The sequence below is a fragment of the Triticum urartu genome, chromosome 3A (assembly GCF_056163025.1).
Source record: "Triticum urartu cultivar PI428250 chromosome 3A, HENAU_Tu73, whole genome shotgun sequence".
In the NCBI taxonomy this organism is placed as follows: Eukaryota; Viridiplantae; Streptophyta; class Magnoliopsida; order Poales; family Poaceae; genus Triticum; species Triticum urartu.
In genome coordinates, this window is record NC_141875.1 from 212,348,159 (window position 1) to 212,376,134 (window position 27,976).

Sequence of the window (27,976 nt, forward strand, 5' to 3'; positions counted from 1 at the left end):
CAATTAATTAGATCGATAGCTTTTTCTCAACAGGCGCACGTACAGGGATCGATTAATCGATCGATATGGAGTGGGCGTTTACCTAGATGGGCTGGTATGCCTGGCTTGTGTTCATGTATCAGTGGGCTGGCCGGTGTCCAAGTCAAAAAGTTACCGGTGTCCAGCCCAAAAATGTGTGCCATGTATAAGGTAAACACGAGTTTTACCCGGTGCCAGTGACACCGGAAGAGATAACGTGCCTCCGCCCCTGGGCGTCCGTCGCGGGCTCAACACTGGGGCCTTGCACGGACCCTAAAGCCCATAACTATACTCGGCCACAATCCGAATACAGCTCGGATCACATCCGACCAGTGTCCTCGGATCCGACCTCGTAGGTTCCTTCCCTTAAGCGCGCGACCCCTTAGGTTCAAGCCGGCATGGTCGTAGTTCGGATCACCTCCGAATTGCACAGTTGGTAGTGGCCTCTAGCAAGGCATGTCGAACACCAAACAGACTATGAAGCTGGTTAGGTGAACCTATACATCATACTTCCATTCCTTTTGCCACACGATATATGTTGTCGGGCTCAAGGCGAGTACGTCATCCTTGTGCTAGCCCGACCTCTTTCTCGTTCCAGTGATGCCGACCACAAACCGGATTATCTCATAATCCTTGTCGCATGGCCATGCTTATCCTGGTCGGATCATACGAGGGGCCCAAAGTATATCTCTCCTAATCGGAGGGGCAAATCCCATCTTGCTCGACCACGTCTCGTGGCATGGTTCTGGACAAACCCAAAACCTACCTTTATAACTACCCAGTTATGGAGTAGCGTTTGATCGGCCCAAAGCAAGTCTGTCACCATCCCGAGTACATGTGTCAGCTCAGGTCTTAGGACATAGAACATATGTTGTACTCGAGACTCATAGATGACATATCGCTGCATCTCATAGTTGGGTCTATCTGACTCGGACCTTATCTCGACTCGAATCCGACTACGTCGAATCCGACCAGATCCTTCCAAGTCCATATTATCCGGTTAGCATCCAATGCTCCATGGCTAGTGAGACCAAGCCATCGACCGTGTCATATGCTAGTCTAGTTGGCTACGCGTCCACATAACCCTTTTGACTAGGGACCTTTTAGGACAGTCATCATACAATGCATAGTCCCACAAACAAGTCACGTACTTGCTGATACACATCATTGATAATGTACAAGGACTATCTTTATTCATAAACACATAGGAAATATCATCATACATGATTGCCTCTAAGGCATATCTCCAACACTAGAGGTCTAGCTTGTATGGCTATGGTAATGAGTATCTCTCCTTTCCGGACTAAGTCCTCTGGTTTATATAAACACCTGGAGGATCTAGGGTTACATAAGGTCAGTTACAAAGAAAGGAATCTACATATTTGATCGCCAAGCTTGCCCTCCACGCCAAGGAGAGTCCCATCCGGACACGGGTGCAGTCTTCGGTCTTCGTATCTTCACATCCCATCAGTCCGGCCAATGGCTAATAGGCCGGACGCCCGAGGACTGATATGTCTCCAACGTATCTATAATTTTTGATTGTTCCATGCTATTATATTATCTGTTTTGGATGATAACGGGCTTTATTTTACACTTTTATATTATTTTTGGGACTAACCTATTAACCGGAGGCCCAGCCCAAATTGCTGTTTTTTGCCTATTTCAGTGTTTCGTAGAAAAGGAATATCAAACGGAGTCCAAACGGAATGAAATCTTCGGGAACGTGATTTTTGGAACAAACATGATCCAGAGGACTTGGAGTGGATGTCAAGCATTCAACGAGGCGGCCACGAGGCAGGGGGCGCGCCTACCCCCCTGGGCGCGCCCTCCATCCTCATGGGCCCCTCGTTGCTTCACCGACCTACTTCTTCCTCCTATATATATATTCATATACCCCGCAAACATCTAAGAGCACCACGAAACCCTATTTCCACCGCCGCAACCTTCTGTACCCAAGAGATCCCATCTTGGGGCCTTTTTCGAAGCTCCGTCGGACGGGGCATTGATCACGGAGGGCCTCTACATCAACTCCATGGCCCCTTCGATGATGCGTGAGTAGTTTACTTCAGACCTTCGGGTCCATAGCTAGTAGCTAGATGGCTTCTTCTCTCTCTTTGGATCTCAATACAAAGTTCTCCTTAATTCTCTTGGAGATCTATTCGATGTAACTCTTCTTTTTTGCGGTGTGTTTGTCGAGATCCGATGAATTGTGGGTTTATGATCAAGTTTATCTATGAACAATATTTGAATCTTCTCTGAATTCTTTTATGTATGATTGGTTTATCTTTGCAAGTCTCTTCGAATTATGAGTTTGGTTTGTCCTACTAGATTGATCTTTCTTGCAATGGGAGAAGTGCTTAGCTTTGGGTTCAATCTTGCGGTGCTCGATCCCAGTGGCAGAAAGGGAAACGACACATATTGTATTGTTTCCATCGAGGATAAAAAGATGGGGTTTACATCATATTGCATGAGTTCACCCCTCTACATCATGTCATCTTGCTTAAGGTGTTACTCTATTCTTATGTACTTAATACTCTAGATGCATGCTGGATAGCGGTTGATGTGTGGAGTAATAGTAGTAGATGCAGGCAGGAGTCGGTCTACTTGTCTCGGACGTGATGCCTATATACATGATCATGCCTAGATATTCTCATAATTATTCGCTTTTCTATCAATTGCTCGATAGTAATTTGTTCACCCACCGTAATACTTATGCTACCTTGAGAGAAGCCACTAGTGAAACCTATGGCCCCCGGGTCTATTTTCCATCATACAAGTTTCCAATCTATTTTATTTTGCAATCTTTTACTTTCAATCTATATCATAAAATACCAAAAAATATATTATTATCATGTCTATCAGATCTCACTCTTGCAACTGGCCGTGAAGGGATTGACAACCCCTTTATCGCGTTGGTTGCGAGGTTCTTATTTGTGTGTGTAGGTACGAGGTGACTCGCGCGTGGTCTCCTACTGGATTGATACCTTGGTTCACAAAAACTGAGGGAAATAGTTGCGCTGCTTTACTGCACCACCCTTTCCTCTTCAAGGGAAAACCAACGCAGTGCTCAAGAGGTAGCAAGAAGGATTTCTGGCGCCGTTGCCGGGGAGATCTACGCCAAGTCAAGACATACCAAGTACCCATCACAAACCCTTATCCCTCGCATTACATTATTTGCCATTTGCCTCTCGTTTTCCTCTCCCCTACTTCACCCTTGCCGTTTTATTCGCCCTCTTTTCCGTTCGCACTTCTTCCCGTATGTATCTTTGTTTGTGTTTCCATTTGCTTGCATCTTTGCTTGCTAAAAAACTATTGATATGGATCCACTTAAAGTGTTCTACTTGGATCATCTTTGATCCTTATGTGCTCGTGCTGAAACCCCAACTAGCCTAGTTGATGGGAAATCTTTAGATGAGCATGCTTATTTTGTGCGCCACCGTTTGTCTGAAAAAGGGAGAGTCTTATGGGATCAAATAAACAGATTGCTATGTTATGCTTGGAATCTTTGTGAAATTTGTGATCTTACTTGTTGCTCTAAGAATCCTAAAAAACACCTCCCCTACCTATGTGAGTTAAATGATAATGAAATCTTATCTTATTATGCAAAGGGTGTTTATAGTTACTATGATATCGAACAAATTGAAGAATTTGTTGCTTTTAAGGGTGCTTATGAAGTTGCTTCTTTGGTTGAAAAGTATGATATTACTCTCTACGAATCTGAAAATTTTGACATACTTAAGTATTGCTATGAAAACTATGCTCATAATGTCTATGTCAAAGAATTTATTGAAAGAATGACCGTTGCTTCAGAAGAAAATAATGGTATGCATGAATCTATAGATAATTATGATTCCGATGATTTGATTGAAATATCCCTTGATGAACATGATGCTTGCTATTCTTGTGGCCATGATGCCAATATTTATGAAGATGAATTTGATATAGTTCCTTATGTTAAACATGAGATCTTTGCTATTGCACCCATACTTGATAATTCCTTCAATGAAAATCATGATTGTAGTGATGTTATTATAAATTATCTTAATGTCAATTGTGTTAATGATATGCAAAACCTCAAGCTTGGGGATGCTAGTTTTTCTATGACTACTATTTGTTGCAATGATCATGATTGGGGTGATTCTACTTTTGATCTTGAAAATTTATTTAAGCCCCATGATGAATATGAGATTGATAATAATGTTTGCAATATTATTAAAAGTGGGTTTGGAAGAGTGTCAACTTTAGATCCCACATATTTGGAGAATGTTCAATCTTATGAATTTTTTCATAAAAGTGGGTTTGGAGAGGTCATGACTTTAGTTAATTTTAATCCCACTATTTTGGAAGAGTGTCAACTTTGCATACACGTGGATCGTGTTAAGAATATGTTTTGTGATAGCTATATTGTTGAATTTGCTTATGATCCTACATGTAATTATTATGATAGAGGAAAATATGGTGGTAGAAATTTTCATGTTACTAAATTACCTCTCATTATGTTGAGATTGCTATTGTTTCTTTCCGCTTCCTTGCATATGCTAGTTTCTGCTTGCCTTGATAATTTGTTTACCTATAAGATGACTATTCATAGGAAGTATGTTACACTTAGATGTGTTTGTCACGTGTTTTATGATGCTCTCTTTGTGCTTCAATTCTTGTCTTTCATGTGAGCATCGTTGAAATCTTATGCCTAGCTATAAGGCTTTAAAGAAAAGCGCTTGTTGGGAGACAACCCAATATTTTTACTTGCTGTTATTCAATAAATAATTTATATAGCCTCTGTTTTGGTTGTGTTTTTTGTGTTTAATTAGTGTCTGTGCCAAGTAGAACCGTTGGGAAGACTTGAGGAAAGTCTTTTTGATCTTGCTGTAAAAAACAGAAACTTTAGCGCTCACGAGAATTACTGCCATTTTTTATTGGAGAGTGATATTTAGTTAATTATTTTGGCATATGATTAATAGATGAATTACTCATCTCCATCAATTTATTTTATAATTTTTGGGGTTACAGAAGTATTCGAAACCTACAGATTACTACAGACTGTTCTGTTTTGGACAGATTCTGTTTTTCGTGTGTTGTTTGCTTATTTTGATGAATCTATGGCTAGTAATAGAGTTTATAAACCATAGGAAAGTTGGAATACAGTAGGTTTAACACCAATATAAATAAAGAATGAGTTCATTACAGTACCTTGAAGTGGTGGTTTGTTTTCTTTTACTAAGGGAGCTCACGAAGATTTTTTTTAAGTTTTGTGTTGTGAAGTTTTCAAGTTTTGGGTAAGGATTTGATGGATTATGGAACAAGGAGTGGCAAGAGCCTAAGCTTGGGGATTCCCAAGGCACCCCAAGGTAAAATTCAAGGACACCAAAAAACCTAAGCTTGGGGATGCCTCGGAAGGCATCCCCTCTTTCGTCTTCGTCTATCGGTAACTTTACTTGGAGCTATATTTTTATTCGCCACATGATATGTGTTTTGCTTAGAGCGTCTTGTATGATTTGAGTCTTTGATTTTTAGTTTACCACAATCATCCTTGCTGCACACACCTTTGAGAGAGACACACATGAATTGGAATTTATTAGAATACTCTATGTGCTTCACTTATATCTTTTGAGCTATATAGTTTTTGCTCTAGTACTTCACTTATATCTTTTAGAGCATAGTGGTGGTTTATGTTATAGAAATAATTGATCTCTCATGCTTAACTTATATTATTTTGAGAGTCCTTTAGAACAACATGGCAATTTTCTTTTAGGCATAATAAAAACTTTCATATAAGTGCATTGAATACTAAGAGAAGTTTGATACTTGATGATTGTTTTGAGATATGGAGATAGTGATATCAAAGTTGTGCTAGTTTAGTAGTTGTGAATTTGAGGAATACTTGTGTTGAAGTTTGCAAGTCCCGTAGCATGCACTGTTGGGGAACGTAGTAATTTCAAAAAAAATTCCTACGCACACGCAAGATCATGGTGATGCATAGCAACGAGAGGGGAGAGTGTGATCTACGTACCCTTGTAGACCGACAACGGAAGTGTTAGCACAACGCGGTTGATGTAGTCGTACGTCTTCATGGCTCGACCGATCAAGCACCGAAACTACGGTACCTCCGAGTTTTAGCACACGTTCAGCTCGATGACGATCCCCGGACTCCGATCCAGCAAAGTGTCGGGGAAGAGTTCCATCAGCACGGCGGCGTGGTGACGATCTTGATGTTCTACCGTCGCAGGGCTTCGCCTAAGCACCGCTACAATATTATCGAGGATTATGGTGGAAGGGGGCACCGCACACGCCTAAGAAAATGATCACGTGGATCAACTTGTGTGTCTAGGGGTGCCCCCTGCCCCCGTATATAAAGGAGCAAGGGGAGGAGGCCGGCCGGCCCTATAGGCGCGCCAAGGAGGAGTCCTCCTCCTAGTAGGAGTAGGACTCCTACTAGGAGGGGGAAGGAAGTGGGGAGGGAGAAGGAAAGGGGGGCGGCGCCCCCCTCTCCTAGTCCAATTCGAACCAGGGGGGAGGAGGCGCGCGGCCCACCCTGGCTGCCCTTCTCTCTCTCCACTAAGGCCCATATGGCCCATTACTTCTCCCGGGGGGGGGGGGGGGTTCCGGTAACCCTCCGGTACTCCGGTTTTCTCCGAAATCACCCGGAACACTTCCGGTGTCCGAATATAGTCGTCCAATATATCAATCTTTATGTCTCGACCATTTCGAGACTCCTCATTATGTCCGTGATCACATCTGGGACTCCGAACTTACTTTGGTACATCAAAACTCATAAACTCATAATATAACTGTCATCAAAACCTTAAGCGTGCGGACCCTACGGGTTCGAGAACAATGTAGACATGACCAAGACATGTCTCCGGTCAATAACCAATAGCGGAACCTAGATGCTCATATTGGCTCCTACATATTCTACGAAGATCTTTATCGGTCAGACCGCATAACAACATACGTTGTTCCCTTTGTCATCGGTATGTTACTTGCCCAAGATTCGATCGTCGGTATCTCAATACCTAGTTCAATCTCGTTACCAGCAAGTCTCTTTACTCGTTTCGTAATACATCATCTCGCAACTAACTCATTAGTTGCAATGCTTGCAAGGCTTATGTGATGTGCATTACCGAGAGGGCCCAGAGATACCTCTCCGACAATCGGAGTGACAAATCCTAATCTCGAAATACGCCAACCCAACATTTACCTTTGGAGACACCTGTAGAGCTCCTTTATAATCACCCAGTTACGTTGTGATGTTTTGTAGCACACAAAGTGTTCCTCCGGCAAACGGGAGTTGCATAATCTCATAGTCATAGGAACATGTATAAGTCATGAAGAAAGCAATAGCAATATACTAAACGATCGGGTGCTAAGCTAATGGAATGGGTCATGTCAATCACATCATTATCCTAATAATGTGATCCTGTTAATCAAATGACAACACATGTCTATGGTTAGGAAACATAACCATCTTTGATTAACGAGCTAGTCAAGTAGAGGCATACTAGTGACGTTTAGTTTGTCTATGTATTCACACAAGTATTATGTTTCCGGATAATACAATTCTAGCATGAATAATAAACATTTATCATGATATAAGGAAATAAAATAATAACATTATTATTGCCTCTAGGGCATATTTCCTTCAGTCTCCCACTTGCACTAGAGTCAATAATCTAGATTACACAGTAATGATTCTAACACCCATGGAGCTTTGGTGCTGATCATGTTTTGCTCGTGGAAGAGGCTTAGTCAACGGGTCTGCAACATTCAGATCCGTATGTATCTTGCAAATCTCTATGTCTCCCACCTGGACTAGATCCCGGATGGAATTGAAGCGTCTCTTGATGTGCTTGGTTCTCTTGTGAAATCTGGATTCCTTTGCCAAGGCAATTGCACCAGTATTGTCACAAAAGATTTTCATTGGACCCGATGCACTAGGTATGACACCTAGATCGGATATAAACTCCTTCATCCAGACTCCTTCGTTTGCTGCTTCTGAAGCAGCTATGTACTCCACTTCACATGTAGATCCCGCCACAACACTTTGTTTAGAACTGCACCAACTGACAGCTCCACCGTTTAATGTAAACACGTATCCGGTTTGCGATTTAGAATCGTCCGGATCAGTGTCAAAGCTTGCATTAACGTAACCATTTACTATGAGCTCTTTGTCACCTCCATATATGAGAAACATATCCTTAGTCCTTTTCAGGTATTTCAGGATGTTCTTGACCACTGTCCAGTGATCCACTCCTGGATTACTTTGGTACCTCCCTGCTAGACTTATAGCAAGACACACATCAGGTCTGGTACACAACATTGCATACATGATAGAGCCTATGGCTGAAGCATAGGGAACATATTTCATTTTCTCTCTATCTTCTGCATTGGTCGGGCATTGAGTCTTACTCAATTTCACACCTTGTAACACAGGCAAGAATCCTTTCTTTGCTTGATCCATTTTGAACTTATTCAAAATTTTGTCAAGGTATGTGCTTTGTGAAAGTCCAATTAAGCATCTTGATCTATCTCTATAGATCTTAATGCCTAATATGTAAGTAGCTTCACCGAGGTCTTTTATTGAAAAACTCTTATTCAAGTATCCCTTTATGCTATTCAGAAATTCTATATCATTTCCGATTAGTAATATGTCATCTACATATAATATCAGAAATGCTACAGAGCTCCCACTCACTTTCTTGTAAATATAGGCTTCTCCAAAAGTCTGTACAAAACCAAATGCTTTGATCACACTATCAAAGCGTTTATTCCAACTCCGAGAAGCTTGCACCAGTCCATAAATGGATCGCTGGAGCTTGCATACTTTGTTAGCTCCCTTTGGATAGACAAAACCTTCCGGTTGCATCATATACAACTCTTCTTCCAGAAATCCATTCAGGAATGCAGTTTTGACATCCATCTGCCAAATTTCATAATTATAAAATGCGGCAATTGCTAACATGATTCAGACAGACTTAAGCATCGCTATGGGTGAGAAGGTCTCATCGTAGTCAATCCCTTGAACTTGTCGAAAACCTTTTGTGACAAGTCGAGCTTTGTAGACAGTAATATTACCGTCAACGTCAGTCTTGTTCTTGAAGATCCATTTATTCTCAATTGCTTGCCGATCATTGGGCAAGTCAACCAAAGTCCATACTTTGTTCTCATACATGGATCCCATCTCAGATTTCATGGCATCAAGCCATTTTGCGGAATCTGGGCTCACCATCGCTTCTTCATAGTTCGTAGGTTCATCATGATCTAGTAGCATGACTTCCAAAACAGGATTACCGTACCACTCTGGTGCGGATCTTACTCTGGTCGATCTACGAGGTTCAGTAGTATCTTGTTCTGAAGTTTCATGATCATCATCATTAGCTTCCTCACTAATTGGTGTAGGTGTCACAGAAACTGGTTTCTGTGATGTACTACTTTTCAATAAGGGAGCAGGTACAGTTACCTCATCAAGTTCTACTTTCCTCCCACTCACTTCTTTCGAGAGAAACTCCTTCTCTAGAAAGTTTCCGAATTTAGCAACAAAAGTCTTGCCTTCGGATCTGTGATAGAAGGTGTATCCAATAGTTTCCTTTGGATATCCTATGAAGACACATTTCTCCGATTTGGATTCGAGCTTATCAGGTTGAAGCTTTTTCACATAAGCATCACAGCCCCAAACTTTCAGAAACGACAACTTTGGTTTCTTGCCAAACCACAGTTCATAAGGCGTCGTCTCAACGGATTTTGATGGTGCCCTATTTAACGTGAATGCGGCCGTCTCTAGAGCATATCCCCAAAACGATAGCGGTAAATCAGTAAGAGACATTATAGATCGCACCATATCTAGTAAAGTACGATTACGAAGTTCGGACACACCATTACGCTGTGGTGTTCCGGGTGGCGTGAGTTGCGAAACTATTCTGCATTGTTTCAAATGTACACCAAACTCGTAACTCAAATATTCTCCTCCACGATCAGATCGTAGGAATTTTATTTTCTTGTTACGATGATTTTCAACTTCACTATGAAATTCTTTGAACTTTTCAAACGTTTCAGACTTATGTTTCATTAAGTAGATATACCCATATGTGCTTAAGTCATCTGTGAAGGTGAGAAAATAACGATATCCGCCATGAGCCTCAACATTCATCGGACCACATACATCTGTATGTATGATTTCCAACAAATCTGTTGCTCTCTCCATAGTACCGGAGAACGGTGTTTTTGTCATCTTACCCATAAGGCACGGTTCGCAAGTACCAAGTGATTCATAATCAAGTGGTTCCAAAAGTCCATCAGTATGGAGTTTCTTCATGCGCTTTACACCGATATGACCCAAACGGCAGTGCCACAAATAAGTTGCACTATCATTATCAACTCTGCATCTTTTGGCTTCAACATTATGAATATGTGTGTCACTACTATCGAGATTTAATAAGAATAGACCACTCTTTAAGGGTGCATGACCATAAAAGATATTACTCATATAAATAGAACAACCATTATTCTCTGATTTAAATGAATAACCGTCTCGCATCAAACAAGATCCAGATATAATGTTCATGCTTAACGCTGGCACCAAATAACAATTATTTAGGTCTAATACTAATCCCGAAGGTAGATGTAGAGGTAGTGTGCCGACCGCGATCACATCGACTTTGGAACCATTTCCCACGCGCATCGTCACCTCGTCCTTAGCCAATCTTCGCTTAATCCGTAGTCCCTGTTTCGAGTTGCAAATGTTAGCAACAGAACCAGTATGAAATACCCAGGTGCTACTGCGAGCATTAGTAAGGTACACATCAATAACATGTATATCACATATACCTTTGTTCACCTTGCCATCCTTCTTATCCGCCAAATACTTGGGGCAGTTCCGCTTCCAGTGACTAGTCTGCTTGCAGTAGAAGCACTCAGTTTCAGGCTTAGGTCCAGGTTTGGGTTTCTTCTCTTGAGTAGCAACTTGCTTGCTGTTCTTTTTGAAGTTCCCCTTCTTCTTTCCTTTGCCCTTTTTCTTGAAACTAGTGGTCTTGTTGACCATCAACACTTGATGCTCCTTCTTTATTTCTACCTCCGCAACTTTCAGCATTGCGAAAAGCTCGGGAATAGTCTTATTCATCCCTTGCATATTATAGTTCATCACGAAGCTCTTGTAGCTTGGTGGCAGTGATTGGAGAATTCTGTCAATGACACAATCATCTGGAAGATTAACTCCCAATTGAATCAAGTGATTATTATACCTAGACATTTTGAGTATATGCTCACTAACAGAACTGTTCTCCTCCATTTTGCAACTATAGAACTTATTGGAGACTTCATATCTCTCAATCCGGGCTTTTGCTTGAAATATTAACTTCAACTCCTGGAACATCTCATATGCTCCATGACGTTCAAAACGTCGTTGAAGTCCCGACTCTAAGCTGTAAAGCATGGCACACTGAACTATTGAGTAGTCATCAGCTTTGCTCTGCCAGACGTTCATAACATCTGGTGTTGCACCAGCAGCAGGCCTGGCACCCAGCGGTGCTTCCATGACGTAATTCTTCTGTGCAGCAATGAGGATAATCCTCAAGTTACGGACCCAGTCCGTGTAATTGCTACCATCATCTTTCAACTTTGCTTTCTCAAGGAACGCATTAAAATTCAATGGAACAATAGCACGGGCGATCTATCTACAATCAAACATAAACAAGCAAGATACTATCAGGTACTAAGTTCATGATAAATTTAGGTTCAATTAATCATATTACTAAAGAACTCCCACTTAGATAGACATCCCTCTAATCCTCTAAGTGATTACGTGATCCAAATCAACTAAACCATGTCTGATCATCACGTGAGATGGGGTAGTTTCATTGGTGAACATCACTATGTTGATCATATCTACTATATGATTCACGCTCGACCTTTCGGTCTCCGTGTTCCGAGGCCATATCTGTATATGCTTGGCTCGTCAAGTATAACCTGAGTATTCCGCGTGTGCAACTGTTTTGCACCCGTTGTATTTGAACATAGAGCCTATCACACCCGATCATCACGTGGTGTCTCAGCACGAAGAACTTTCGCAACCGTGCATACTCAGGGAGAACACTTCTTGATAATTAGTGAGAGATCATCTCAAAATGCTACCGTCAATCAAAGCAAGATAAGATGCATAAAAGATAAACATCACATGCAATCAATATAAGTGATATGATATGGCCATCATCATCTTGTGCTTGTGATCTCCATCTTCAAAGCACCGTCGTGATCACCATCGTCACCGGCGCAACACCTTGATCACCATCGTAGCATCGTTGTCGTCTCGCCAATCTTATGCTTCCACGACTATCGCTACCGCTTAGTGATAAAGTAAAGCATTACAGCGCGATTGCATTGCATACAATAAAGCGACAACCATATGGCTCCTGCCAATTGCCGATAACTTGGTTACAACACATGATCATCTCATACAATAAATTTAGCATCATGTCTTGACCATATCACATCACAACATGCCCTGCAAAAACAAGTTAGACGTCCTCTACTTTGTTGTTGCAAGTTTTACGTGGCTGCTACGGGCTTTAAGCAAGAGCCAATCTTACCTACGCATCAAAACCACAACGATAGTTTGTCAAGTTGGTGCTGTTTTAACCTTCGCAAGGACCGGGTGTATCCACACTCGGTTCAACTAAAGTTGGAGAAACTGACACTCGCTAGCCACCTTTGTGCAAAGCACATCGGGAGAACCGGTCTCGCGTAAGCGTACGCGTAATGTTGGTCCGGGCCGCTTCGTCCAACAATACCGCCGAACCAAAGTATGACATGCTGGTAAGCAGTATGACTTATATCGCCCACAACTCACTTGTGTTCTACTCGTGCATATAACATCAACACGTAAAACCTAGGCTCGGATGCCACTATTGGGGAACGTAGTAATTTCAAAAAAATTCCTACGCACACGCAAGATCATGGTGATGCATAGCAACGAGAGGGGCGAGTGTGATCTACGTACCCTTGTAGACCGATAGCGGAAGCGTTAGCACAATGCGGTTGGTGTAGTCGTACGTCTTCACGGCCCGACCGATCAAGCACCGAAACTACGGCACCTCCGAGTTTTAGCACACGTTCAGCTCGATGACGATCCCCGGACTCCGATCCAGCAAAGTGTCGGGGAAGAGTTCCGTTAGCATGACGGCGTGGTGACGATCTTGATGTTCTACCGTTGCAGGGCTTCGCCTAAGCACCGCTACAATATTATCGAGGATTATGGTGGAAGGGGGCACCACACACGGCTAAGAAAATGATCACGTGGATCAACTTGTGTGTCTAGGGGTGCCCCCTGCCCCTGTATATAAAGGAGCAAGGGGAGGAGGCCGGCCGTCCCTATAGGCGCGCCAAGGAGGAGTCCTCCTCCTAGTAGGAGTAGGACTCCTACTAGGAGGGGGAAGGAAGTGGGGAGGGAGAAGGAAAGGGGGGCGCCGCCCCCCCTCTCCTAGTCCAATTCGGACCAGGGGGGAGGAGGCGCGCGGCCCACCCTGGCTGCCCTTCTCTCTCTCCACTAAGGCCCATATGGCCCATTACTTCTCCCGGGGGGGTTCCGGTAACCCTCCGGTACTCCGGTTTTCTCCAAAATCACCTGGAACACTTGTGTCCGAATATAGTCATCCAATATATCAATCTTTATGTCTCGACCATTTCGAGACTCCCTGTTATGTACGCGATCACATCCGGGACTCTGAACTAACTTCGGTACATCAAAACTCATAAACTCATAATATAACTGTCATCGAAACCTTAAGCGTGCGGACCCTACGGGTTCGAGAACAATGTAGACATGACCGAGACATGTCTCCGGTCAATAACCAATAGCGGAACCTGGATGCTCATATTGGCTCCTACATATTCTACGAAGATCTTTATCGGTCATACCGCATAACAACATACGTTGTTCCCTTTGTCATCGGTATGTTACTTGCCCGAGATTCAATCGTCGGTATCTCAATACATAGTTCAATCTCGTTACTGGCAAGTCTCTTTACTCATTTCGTAATACATCATCTCGCAACTAACTCATTAGTTGCAATGCTTGCAAGGCTTATGTGATGTGCATTACCGAGAGGGCCCAGAGATACCTCTCCGACAATCGGAGTGACAAATCCTAATCTCGAAATACGCCAACCCAACATTTACCTTTGGAGACACCTGTAGAGCTCCTTTATAATCACCCAGTTACGTTGTGACGTTTGGTAGCACACAAAGTGTTCCTCCGGCAAACGGGAGTTGCATAATCTCATAGTCATAGGAACATGTATAAGTCATGAAGAAAGCAATAGCAATATACTAAACGATCGGGTGCTAAGCTAATGGAATGGGTCATGTCAATCATATCATTCTCCTAATAATGTGATCCCGTTAATCAAATGACAACACATGTCTATGGTTAGGAAACATAACCATCTTTGATTAATGAGCTAGTCAAGTAGAGGCATACTAGTGACGTTTAGTTTGTCTATGTATTCACACAAGTATTATGTTTCCGGATAATACAATTCTAGCATGAATAATAAACATTTATCATGATATAAGGAAATAAAATAATAACATTATTATTGCCTCTAGGGCATATTTCCTTCATGCACGTATGGTAAACGTTGTGTAACAAATTTGAAACATGAGGTGTTATTTGATTGTCTTCCTTATGAGTGGCGGTCGGGGACGAGCGATGGTCTTTTCCTGCCAATCTCTCCCCCTAGGAGCATGTGCGTAATACTTGATTTTTGATGACTTGTAGATTTTTGCAATAAGTATGTGAGTTCTTTATGACTAATGTTGAGTCCATGGATTATACGCACTCTCACCCTTCCACCATTGCTAGCCTCTTCGGTACCGTGCATTGCCCTTTCTCACCCTGAGAGTTGGTGCAAACTCCGCCGGTGCATCCAAACCCCATGATACGATACGCTCTATCACACATAAACCTCCTTATATCTCCCTCAAAACAGCCACCATACCTACCTATTATGGCATTTCCATAGCCATTCCGAGATATATTGCCATGCAACTTCCCACCGTTCCGTTTATTATGACACGCACAATCATTGTCATATTGCCTTGCATGATCATGTAGTTGACATCGTATTTGTGGCAAAGCCACCATTCATAATTCTTTCATACATGTTACTCATGAGTCATTGCACATCCCGGTACACCGCTGGAGGCATTCATATAGAGTCATATCTTGTTCTAGAATCGAGTTGTAATCATTGAGTTGTAAATAAATAGAAGTGTGATGATCATCAGTAATAGAGCATTGTCCCATAAAAAAAGAAAGGCCAAATAATAATAAAAAGGCCCAAAAAATAAAAAATAAATAAATAAGGGGGCAATGCTACTATCCTTTTATCCACACTTGTGCTTCAAAGTAGCACCATGATCTTTATGATAGAGAGTCTCTTGTTTTGTCATTTTCATATACTAGTGGGAATTTTTCATTATAGAACTTGGCTTGTATATTCCAACAATGGGCCTCCTCAAGTGCCCTAGGTCTTTGTGAGGAAGCAAGTTGGATGCACACTCACTTAGTTTGTTTTGTTGAGCTTTCATACATTTATAGCTCTAGTGCATCCGTTGCATGGCAATCCCTACTCCTTGCATTGACATTAATTGATGGGCATCTCCCTAGCCCATTGATTAGCCACGTCGATGTGAGACTTTATCGTTTAGTTAGTATGCTTGAAGTATTATTATTTTTATGTCAATATTAAACCTTTATCTTGAATCTTTCGGATATGAACATTCATGCCACAATAAAGAAAATTACATTGAGAAATATGTTAGGAAGCATTCCACATCAAAAATTCTGTTTTTATCATTTACCTACTCGAGGAAGAGCAGGAATTAAGCTTGGGGATGCTTGATACGTCTCCAACGTATCTATAATTTTTGATTGTTCCATGCTATTATATTATCTGTTTTGGATGATAACGGGCTTTATTTTACACTTTTATATTATTTTTGGGACTAACCTATTAACCGGAGGCCCAACCCAAATTGCTGTTTGTTTGCCTATTTCGGTGTTTCATAGAAACGAAATATCAAACGGAGTCCAAACGGAATGAAACCTTCGGGAACGTGATTTTTGGAACAAACGTGATCCAGAGGACTTGGAGTGGACGTCAAGCATTCAACGAGGCGGCCACGAGGCAGGGGGCACGCCTACCCCCCTGGGCGTGCCCTCCATCCTCGTGGGCCCCTCGTTGCTCCACCGACCTACTTCTTCCTCCTATATATATATTCATATACCCCGCAAACATCCAGGAGCACCACGAAACCCTATTTCCACCACCGCAACCTTCTGTACCCAAGAGATCCCATCTTGGGGCCTTTTCGGAAGCTCCGCCGGAGGGGGAATTGATCACGGAGGGCCTCTACATCAACTCCATGCCCCCTCTGATGATGTGTGAGTAGTTTACTTCAGACCTTTGGGTCCATAGCTAGTAGCTAGATGGCTTCTTCTCTCTCTTTGGATCTCAATACAAAGTTCTCCTCAATTCTCTTAGAGATCTATTCGATGTAACTCTTCTTTTTGCGGTGTGTTTGTCGAGATCCGATGAATTGTGGGTTTATGATCAAGTTTATCTATGAACAATATTTGAATCTTCTTTGAATTCTTTTATGTATGATTGGTTTATCTTTTCAAGTCTCTTTGAATTATGAGTTTGGTTTGGCCTACTAGATTGATCTTTCTTGCAATTGGAGAAGTGCTTAGCTTTGGGTTCAATCTTGCGATGCTCGATCCCAGTGATAGAAAGGGAAACGACATGTATTGTATTGTTGCCATTGAGGATAAAAAGATGGGGTTTACATCATATTGCATGTGTTTATCCCTCTACATCATGTCATCTTGCCTAATGCGTTACTCTGTTCTTATGAACTTAATACTCTAGATGCATGCTGGATAGCGGTTGATGTGTGGAGTAATAGTAGTAGATGCAGGCAGGAGTCGGTCTACTTGTCTCGGACGTGATGCCTATATACATGATCATGCCTAGATATTCTCATAATTATTCGCTTTTCTATCAATTTCTCGACAGTAATTTGTTCACCCACCGTAATTCTTATGCTATCTCGAGAGAAGCCACTAGTGAAACCTATGGCCCTCGGGTCTATTTTCCATCATACAAGTTTCCAATCTATTTTATTATGCAATCTTTTACTTTCAATCTATATCATAAAAATACCAAAAATATTTATCTTATTATTATCATCTCTATCGGATCTGACTCTTGCAACTGGCCGTGAAGGGATTGACAACCCCTTTATCGCGTTGGTTGCGAGGTTCTTATTTGTGTGTGTAGGTATGAGGTGACTCGCCCGTGGTCTCCTACTGTGTTGATACCTTGGTTCTCAAAAACCGAGGGAAATACTTACGCTGCTTTACTGCACCACCCTTTCCTCTTTAAGGGAAAACCAACACAGTGCTCAAGAGGTAGCAAGGACCCCTTAGTCTAGGACTCCCTCTATTATGAAGATATCTAAGGCAATGATCATGAATATAGGCATCACGTCTGTGTCAAGTAGATCGAAACGATTCTGCATCTACTACTATTACTCCACACATCGACCACTCTCCAGCATGCATCTAGAGTATTAAGTTCATAAGAACAGAGTAACGATGTAGAGGGATAAACTCAAGCAATATGATATAAACCCCATCTTTTTATCCTCGATGGCAACAATGCAATACGTGCCTTGCTGCCCGTACTATCACTGGGAAAGGACACCGCAAGATTGAACCCAAAGCTAAGCACTTCTCCCATTGCAAGAAAGATCAGTCTAGTAGGCCAAACTAAACCGATAATTCACAGAGACTTGCAAAGATATCAAATCATGCATATAAGAATTCAGAGAAGAACCAAATAATATTCATAGATAATCTTGTTCATAAACCCACAATTCATCGGATCTCGGCAAACACACCGCAAAAGAGTATTACATCGAATAGATCTCCAAGAACATCGAGGAGAACTTTGTATTGAGAATCAAAGAGGGAGAAGAAGCCATCTAGCTAATAAATATGGACCCAAAGGTGTGTGGTAAACTTGTAACGCCCTCGATGCGGCTATATCTCCCACGTGTCGAAGCACGACTTAGAGGCATAACCGCATTGAAAGCAATGTCGCAAGTGAGGTAATCTTCACACAACCCATGTAATACATAAGGGAAAGAGATACATAGTTGGCTTACAATCGCCACTTCACACAATGCATGAATGTAACATTACAACATCCAGATACAATCAAGGTCCGACTACGGAACCAAAATAAAGGAAGACTACCCCAAATGCTACACATATCCCCGATCGTCCCAACTGGGCTCCACTACTGATCAACTAAAACGAAACAACACTACGAACAAGGTCTTCATCAAGCTCCTCCTTGAGCTTGGTTGCGTCACCTGCACAGTTTCATCGGCACCTGCAAACTGGTTTTGGAAGTATCTGTGAGTCACGGAGACTCAGCAATCTCACACCCTCGCGATCAAGACTATTTAAGCTTAAAGGTAGGGTAACAGGTATGAGGTGGAGCTGCAGCAAGCACTAGCATATATGGTGGCTAACATACACAAATGAGAGCGAGAAGAGAAGGCAAAGCACGGTCGAAAATCTATGATCAAGAAGTGATCCTAGAACAACCTATGTCAAACATAACTCCAACACCGTGTTCACTTCCCGGACCCCGCCGAGAAGAGACCATCACGGCTACACACGCGGTTGATGCATTTTAATTAAGGTTAAGTTTCAGGTTTTCTACAACTGGACATTAACAAATTCCCATCTGCCCATAACGGCGGGCATGACTTTCGAAAGTTTAAATCCCTGCAGGGGTGTCCCAACTTAGCCCATCACAAGCTCTCACGGTCAATGAAGGATATTCCTTCTCCCAAGACAATCCGATCAGACTCGGCATCCCGGTTACAAGACATCCTCGACAATGGTAAAACAAGTCCAGCAAAGCCCCCCGAATGTGCCGACAAATCCCGATAGGAGCTACACATATCTCGTTCTCAGGGCACACCGGATTGTCCAAACTTCCAGTAGGCCAGCCTAGAGTTGCCCCTGGTGGCCACCGGCGGCTGACAAGTTGGACCAACACTCAGAGGAGCACTGGCCCGGGGGTTTAAATAAAGATGACCCTTGGGCTGGCCGACCCAAGGGAAAGAAAAGGCTAGGTGGAAAATGGTAAAACCAATGTTGGGCCTTGCTGGAGGAGTTTTATTCAAGGCGAACTGTCAAGGGGTTCCCATTATAACCCAACCGTGTGTTGGAAATATGAGCAATTTACCAAATGATTTTATTAACAGAAATACTAGATAAAGCATGACTAATATAGTAGAGATAAAATAAGTCATGTGTTCTGATAGAGAGAAGCTAAATAGCTTCTGCATATATGAACCGTAGCCTATCATATCTAAAGCAGACAATATAGCAAGTAGCATATATGAAGTAGAACCTATCATGTGTAGGACAAGGACTAGAACAAGGAACTGCGGCAGAACCTTTAACAGGAAAGACAAGAACACATACGGGACAGCAGCAGCAGAAGCGCTGGACTTGGGGTCGGTCTCCTCGCCTGCCATGTCGTCGAGGAGGTCGTGGACGTCGGGGAAGAAGTCGCCAGCGACCGGATCGTCCGTGATGAAGCAGCCAGTAGTCGCGCTGAGCGCTCCCCAAAAACCTTATCACCCTTCTCCCGTACAGGACTCAAAAGGTGCGGTTTCGGAGGCCTACTGTCCCGACCTGCGGTGCACGCCGCAAGACAGGATGGGGAAGAACGTAGCAGCAGCGCAGTGGTCGGAACTTTGTGGCGAGAGGAAGATGAGCTTCTGTTGTGTCTCTCTGGAGAGGAGCGACCTCTCTTATATAGGCACAGGAGAAGGATGCGAAGAGGCTGTGGCAGGAGGTGAAGCAACGAAGGGAGATGAAGCGAATAGGCAGCGGCCGAAGAGGCGCGCCGTTCAAATTCAGTGTCCACTATAGAAAACGTTTCAACTCCCACGTGACCTTTCGTATACCCGTCGTGCGTGGCAAAAATTTAGATATCGGCTCGGCTCATTCCCGCAACCCGCGGTGCGTCGTGACGAGGCGTGGCGAGGCGGGCGGCGGAGGAGGAGCGCGCGTGGATATCCCTCTTGTTCTCATGCTCGTACAAGTGGGGAAAGAACCTCCCTTATAAGGAGGTCCAACTCCCACTAAACTAGCAATGTGGGACTAAACTTTAGTAGTATCCCTTGCCTTGCTCAAATGGGCTAAGTGGGTCTCTAGGATTTATTAGGAATTTCTGAAATAGTTATTGGGCTGCCCAAAATAGACTAAATTCCAGCAATCCCCCACCAGATCCAAGAGGCACACATAAATTTGCCTTTGGTTCCAAAACACTGTTTTATATACCGGTACTGCAGTGGAGACTATTAAGTTGAACTTCCACCTAGAACTCTATACTACACTAGTAAGCAACTTGAACAGTGGACTGGGCCTTGAACTGCAAGTTTTCTGTGAATCTAGCTTCACATAAAGCCTTGACCGATATGTGGCTACCGTGGATCTTCCCCGCGGGTGGAGCTTATGCGTCATACTCCGTGACCTTTCATGAGTTTACTAGAGAGAACCCTACTCTCATAGATTGTGACGTTTGACAATCAGACTCATATAGGTGTGTGTTTTCAAAAGATGTTCTGCAGGATAACATCTCTGCTTAAATAAGCCACTTAGAACACATTAAGATATACATCAACCTGCCATGCAGATTAGGAGAGTATTGCATCTTCATGGAGTGGTATTGTGAATAGTAAGGATACTCTCCTCTCAGTTGACCAACAGCTTGTCTTCCACATCTAATTCATGGGATCTCCGATCACAAAGAATAGGTTACCACTGTGAACAACTCATATTGTGGGTCTCATACCCATCTCCCTCGATGCATTATCTATCACATTATGTGATAGACCCTTGGTAAAAGGATGTGCCAGATTTTTAGATGTTTGGATATAATCCTCCAGAGTTTTCATTTTCCTGACAGACTTTAACCTTCTCTGAACGTGTCTTGATGACTTCATGTTATCATTTGAACTGCTCACTTTCGTGATCACAGTTTAATTGTCGCAGTTCATAAGGACACCTGGTACAGGTTTCTCAACAACCGGCAAGTCATTCAAGAGCCGGTGAAGCCAATCTGCTTCAACCATAGCTGTATCTAGTGCTGTGAGTTCTGCTTCCATTTTTGACCTCGTTAAGATGGTCTGCTTGCAAGACTTCCAAGAAACAGCGCCACCTCCATGAGTGAATACATAACCGCTCGTGGCCTTTATCTCATCAGCATCTGAGATCCAGTTTGAGTCACTATACCCTTCAAGCACCTTTGGGTGCCCGGTGTAGTGAATTCCATAATTTGCAGTGCCTTTCAAATAACGCAAAACTCTTTCTAGAGCTTTCCAATGCACATCTCCTGGTTTTGAAACAAACCGACTCAGTTTGCTAACAGCAAAAGAGATGTCAGGTCTTGTAGCACTGGCTAAGTACATAAGCGAGCCAATAATCTGAGAATACTTCAATTGGTCTCTAGCAATTCTTTGATTCTTTCGAAGCAACACACTAGCATCATATGGTGTTGGAGAGGGCTTGCAGTCACTATAGCCAAAGCAACTCAAGATCTTTTCCACATAGTGAGATTGAAGCAATGTAATCCCACCATCATCGTCTCTCAACAACTTGATGTTCAGAATGACATCAGCCACTCCTAAATCCTTCATCTCAAAACAACGAGATAGGAAATCCTTGACCTCCTTAATAACATTCAGATTGGTTCCGAAAATCAGTATGCCATCAACATACAAGCACATGATAACTCCCTCGCCCCCACCATGGCGATAGTACACACATTTGTCAGCTTCATTCACAAAAAAGCCTGCAGCTGTTAAAGTTCTTTCAAACTTCTCATGCCACTGTTTGGGTGCTTGCTTAAGTCCGTACAAAGACTTTAGCAACTTGCACACTTTCCCTTCCTGACCATCTAGTACAAACCCATCTGGTTGTTCCATATAAATTTCCTCGTCCAACTCTCCATTTAGGAAAGCAGTCTTAACATCCATTTGATGAACGAGAAGACCATGCGAGGCAGCTAGTGAAAGTAGAACTCGAATAGTGGTCAGTCGAGCCACAGGTGAGTAAGTATCAAAGAAGTCTTCACCTTCCTTTTGGGTATAACCCTTAGCCACGAGCCGAGCCTTGTATTTTTCAATAGTACCATCAGGCCTAAGCTTCTTCTTGAATACCCATTTGCATCCTATAGGTTTGCACCCATAAGGACGATCAGTTATCTCCCAAGTTTCATTTGCCAAGATGGAATCCATCTCTCTACGAACCACTTCCTTCCAGTAGTCAGCATCTTCAGATGCATAGGCCTCTGAAATAGAACTGGGAGTGTCATCTATGAGGTACACAAGAAAATCATCACCAAAGGACTTTGCAGTCCTCTGTCTCTTGCTCCTAATAGGAACTTCATTGTTCTCCTCCACAGGACTTTCAAAGTGTTCCATCGAAATTGTAGGTTCCGTAATTGTAACTGGTTCCTGATTCGATGAACTAGGCATCTCCTGATTAGATGAGGTAGCCATATCCTTCATGGGAAAGATATCTTCAAAGAAGGTCGCATCATTCGACTCCATGATCATACCGACATGCATGTCAGGTACCTCAGATTTTACAACCAAGAATCTATAGCCAATGCTATTAAAAGCATATCCCAGGAAAACACAATCCACAGTCTTTGGTCCAAGCTTCCGCTTCTTTGAAATTGGAGCATTGACTTTCACCAAACAACCCCATGTTCGCAGATAAGAGAGTTTTAACCTTTTCTTCTCCCATTCCTCGAATGGAGTTATCTCTTTGTTCTTTGTGGGGACTCGGTTCAGGACATGGCATGCTGTCAATATCGCCTCCCCCCACCATGCCTTGGAGAGACCCGATGTATCTAACATGGCGTTAACCAAATCAGTTAGAGTATGGTTCTTTCTTTCGGCCACCCCATTTGACTGAGGTGAGTAGGGAGGAGTCCTCTCATGGATTATACCATGTTCCGCACAAAAAGCATCAAACTCATTGGAAAAATACTCTCCACCACGGTCGAACCTAAGCCTCTTCATTTTTTGATCAAGTTGGTTTTCCACTTCAGCTTTATAGATCTTGAAAAAGTTCAAAGCCTCATCCTTAGATTTCAGAAGATACACACAACAGTATCTAGTGGAGTCATCAATTAATGTCATGAAATATTTCTTTCCACCTTTTGTCAACACACCATTCATTTCACATAGATCTGAATGTATGAGCTCTAGTGGTGCAAGATTTCTTATTTCCGCAGTCGTGTGAGACTTACAAGGTTGCTTAGCTTGCACACACACTTGACACTTAGATCCCTTGACGGTGGTGAAACTAGGGATTAAGTTCAACTTCGCTAGTCGCGACATGCAACCAAAGTTAACATGACAAAGACGTGAATGCCACACATTGGATTCACTATTGTTGCAAATATGATTAACAACTTTATTGCAAACGTCTGATAAGGATAAACGAAACAAGCCTCCTGACTCATAGCCTTTACCAACAAAGGTTCCATACTTGGATATTACAAATTTATTCGACTCAAAGACAAGCTTGTAGCCATCTCTACACAGAAGAGATCCGCTAACAAGATTTTTATTGACGGAGGGGACATAATGCACGTTCTTCAGCCGCACGATCTTCCCCGAAGTAAACTTTAGATCGACCGTGCCAACACCACGAACAGAAGCACTTGAACTGTTGCCCATCAGCACGGTTGAAGTCCCTGCGGTCTGATAAGACGAAAACATGGAAATATCACCGCATACATGCACATTAGCACCCGTGTCAATCAACCATTCAGGAGAATGACATACTGAAAGAATAGTGGGAAATATACCATACCCAGCATCCTTCATGTCAGTGTCTCCAATGACAACATTAGCGGTCTTGCCGCCTTTCCCAGGATGACGCTTGTCATAGCGATTAGGGCAACTAGGAGCCCAATGATCAGGATCCCCACACACATGACAAGCACCTTTCTTCTTGCCATTCTTCTTCTTGAAGTTCGTGTGTTGCACAGCCTTGTTCTTCCCATCAAACTTTGCTTTTCCATCAAACTTGCCCTTGTTCTTGAACTTGTGGGGCTGGAAGTTCTGCTTCTGTACCACATTGGCACTAGATCCTCCCTCAATACCTCGAGCATGTGTGTCCTTTGCTCTCGCCTTTTCTTCCACATCAAGAGTGCCAATGAGATCCGGGACGGAAAACTCCTGCCTCTTATGCTTCGGCAAGGTAGCAAAGTTCCTCCATGAAGGAGGAAGCTTAGTGATGATACCTCCGGCAACAAACTTGTCCGGTAGCATACAACTGGAGTGCTCAAGTTCTCTAGCAATTGACTGTATCTCATGAGCTTTCTCAACCACGGAGCGCTCTTCAGTCATCCTGTAATCATAGAATTGCTCCATGATGTACAGCTCAGTGCCAGCATCCGAGACCCCAAACTTGGCCTCGAGTGCATCCCACATATCTTTTCCATTATCAATTGATGCATAAGCATCAACTATGTTCTCACCAAGAACACTCAAGAGAGCAGCCTTAAACAGAGTATCCATTTTCTGAAAAGCTTGTGCCTGTTGAGCATCAAGCTCTCCTTCAGGTTTGCCGAGAGTGGCGTCATAGCAACTCATGGTTTGAAACCATAAGACTGCTCTCACGCGCCACCTCTTATAGTGGATACCCTCAAACATAGGAGGTCTCATGGAAGCAGCAAAACCACTTGGGGTAAATTGCCTATAATAAGGTTTTTGGATTGTTGGAAATATGAGCAATTTACCAAATGATTTTATTAACAGAAATACTAGATAAAGCATGACTAATATAGTAGAGATAAAACAAGTCATGCTTTCTGATAGAGAGAAGCTAAATAGCTTCTGCATATATGAACCATAGCCTATCATATCTAAAGCAGATAGTATAGCAAGTGGCATATATGAAGTAGAACCTATCATGTGTAGGACAAGGACTAGAACAAGGAACTGCGGCAGAACCTTTAACAGGAAAGACAAGAACACGTACGGGACAGCAGCAACAGAAGCGCTGGACTTGGGGTCGGTGTCCTCGCCTGCCATGTCGTCGAGGAGGTCGTGGACGTCGGGGAAGAAGTCGTCAGCGACCGGATCGTCCGTGATGAAGCAACCAGTAGTCGCGCTGAGTGCTCCCCAAAAACCTTATCACCCTTTTCCCGTACAGGACTCAAAAGGTGCGGTTTCGGAGGCCTACTGTCCCGACCTGCGGTGCACGCCGCAAGATGGGATGGGGAAGAACGTAGCAGCAGTGCAGTGGTCGGAACTTTGTGGCGAGAGGAAGAGGAGCTTCTGTTGTGTCTCTCTGGAGAGGAGCGACCTCTCTTATATAGGCACAGGAGAAGGACGCGAAGAGGCTGCGGCAGGAGGTGAAGCAACGAAGGGAGACGAAGCGAACAGGCAGCGGCCGAAGAAGTGCGCCGTTCGAATTCAGTGTCCACTACAGAAAATGTTTCAACTCCCACGTGACCTTTCGTATACCCGTCGTGCGTGGCAAAAATTTAGATATTGGTTCGGCTCATTCCCGCAACCCGCGGCGCGTCGTGACGAGGCGTGGCATGGCGAGGCGGGCGGCAGAGGAGGAGCGCGCGTGGATATCCCTTTTGTTCTCATGCTCGTACAAGTGGGGAAAGAACCTCCCTTATGAGGAGGTCCAACTCCCACTAAACTAGCAATGTGGGACTAAACTTTAGTAGTATCCCTTGCCTTGCACAAATGGGCTAAGTGGGCCTCTAGGATTTATTAGGAATTTCTGAAATAGTTATTGGGCTGCCCAAAATAGACTAAATTCCAGCACCGTGTAAGGAACGCAAAATCCGGGAACATAACACCGATATGACGGAAACTAGGGTGGCAAGAGTGGAACAAAACACCAGGCATAAGGCCGAGCCTTCCACCCTTTACCAAGTATATAGATGCATTTATTAAATAACAGATATTGTGATATCCCAACAAAATATCCATGTTCCAACAAGGAACAAACTTCAATCTTCACCTGCAACTAGCATCGCTATAAGAGGGGCTGAGCAAAGCGGTAACATAGCCAAACAACGGTTTGCTAGGACAAGGTGGGTTAGAGGCTTGGCTTAACAATATGGGAGGCATGATAAGCAAGTGGTAGGTATCGCAGCATAGGCATAGCAAAAGAGCGAGCATCTAGCAAGCAAAGATAGAAGTGATTTCGAGGGTATGGTCATCTTGCCTGAGATCCCGCAAGGAAGAAGAACGAGTCCATGAAGAAGACAAACGGACGTAGCCAACGGATCCTCACTAACACAATGTTACTGGATCCAACCCGAAGAAGCAACACCGGAAAGAAGCAAACAACATAGTAAACAACCATCACATAAACATGGCATGATGCACAACCAAGTATGATGCATGTCCGGTTTAATGATACATGGCATGGCAAAGTGCACAAACAATCCTACAAATTAAGTGGAGCTCAACATGCAAATCCGTTGCATATTGACGAAACACCACGTTCAAGTTATTTAGTTCGATCTCATTTATGTACCCAACAATATTAAATGTTGTTAGCATGGCAATAGGTGAAGCATAATGAAACTATCTATCTAGGCAAGTTTAAATGAGGCCGGAACAACAAAACAACAAGTCCGGAAAATCCTCATGTGCATATTTTGGTTATGGTACTGTTCTGCCCTAAACAATATTTTAGAGTTGTTAAATATGCAAGGTGAATGCACCATGTTAAACTAGGCATTTTTCTACCCCATTTACATATAAAGATTATTAAATTTGGAGCTACGGTTAAATAGTTATGAAATAAAACATTTTAGCATGGCATTTATGCAAAATTAAACAAACAATATTTTAGACATTTTAAACATGATTGAAACTGGCATATTATGAAACTAGACAAAATTCTAATCATTTTACATATATAAGTTGTTTTAATCCGATGCACGGTTGTGGAGATATTAAATGCATGAATATGAAGGACTTCTCTGTAAAACAACAGTTCTCGAATAAATAGCAAAATTCACAGGTTAGGGAAAAAATAGTATAGGGCCGAATCTGGAGGGGCTGGGGTTCTCACCATGGGCCATGGCCCAGGTTGGAAGGGGGGCCGGCCGGAGGGTGTCTGGGCCGGTCAGGGCGTTGGGCTGAGGTTGCGGGGCCAACGCGGTCGACTGAAACGGTCAACGCGCGCGTGAACAGGCGGCGTCGTGGACTCCTGGCGAAAAGGGTCGCCGGCGGCGATGATGTAGACGGCGGGGCGGCGACAGGAAATGCAGAAGGCCGGAAGGGTCCCATGAGCGGCGAAACGGGCGGTTCCAGACGGATCTAGGCACGGCGGGGGTCGATGCGGCGTCCGACGACGGGGCGTGCGAGGCAACCTCCGGCGGCGGGATCCTGCAAGGGAGAGAGAGGGGAGTGTGAGTGGCAGAGAGAGCCGACGGAAGGAAGAAAAAGGAGTTCGCGGGCAGGGGAGGCCGCGAGCTGGCCTGCTGAAGATCTCCAGCGAAGGGCGGCGCTTGTCACCGGCGAGCGCGAACGGTGGCGCAGCATGCTCGGAGGCGGGGTCAGGCGAAGCGAGGAGCGAGGGGAACCAGGCGAGCGGGGCAGGTCGGGAGCGGAGGCGGGCGGCACGGTCGGGCCTGGTTCGAGCCCGGGGGCGGGCCGTAGATGATCCTGGCAGGGCCGCGGTGAAGTGGCGCGGGGAAGGACGCGTGGCGCGCTGGGGTTGGCTGCGGGGCGCGGGGAGGCGACGTGTCGCGCTCGGATTTGCCCGAGCGCGCCGGCGGCGGTGCCAAGTGGCGGAGGGCGGCTGGGGAGGCGC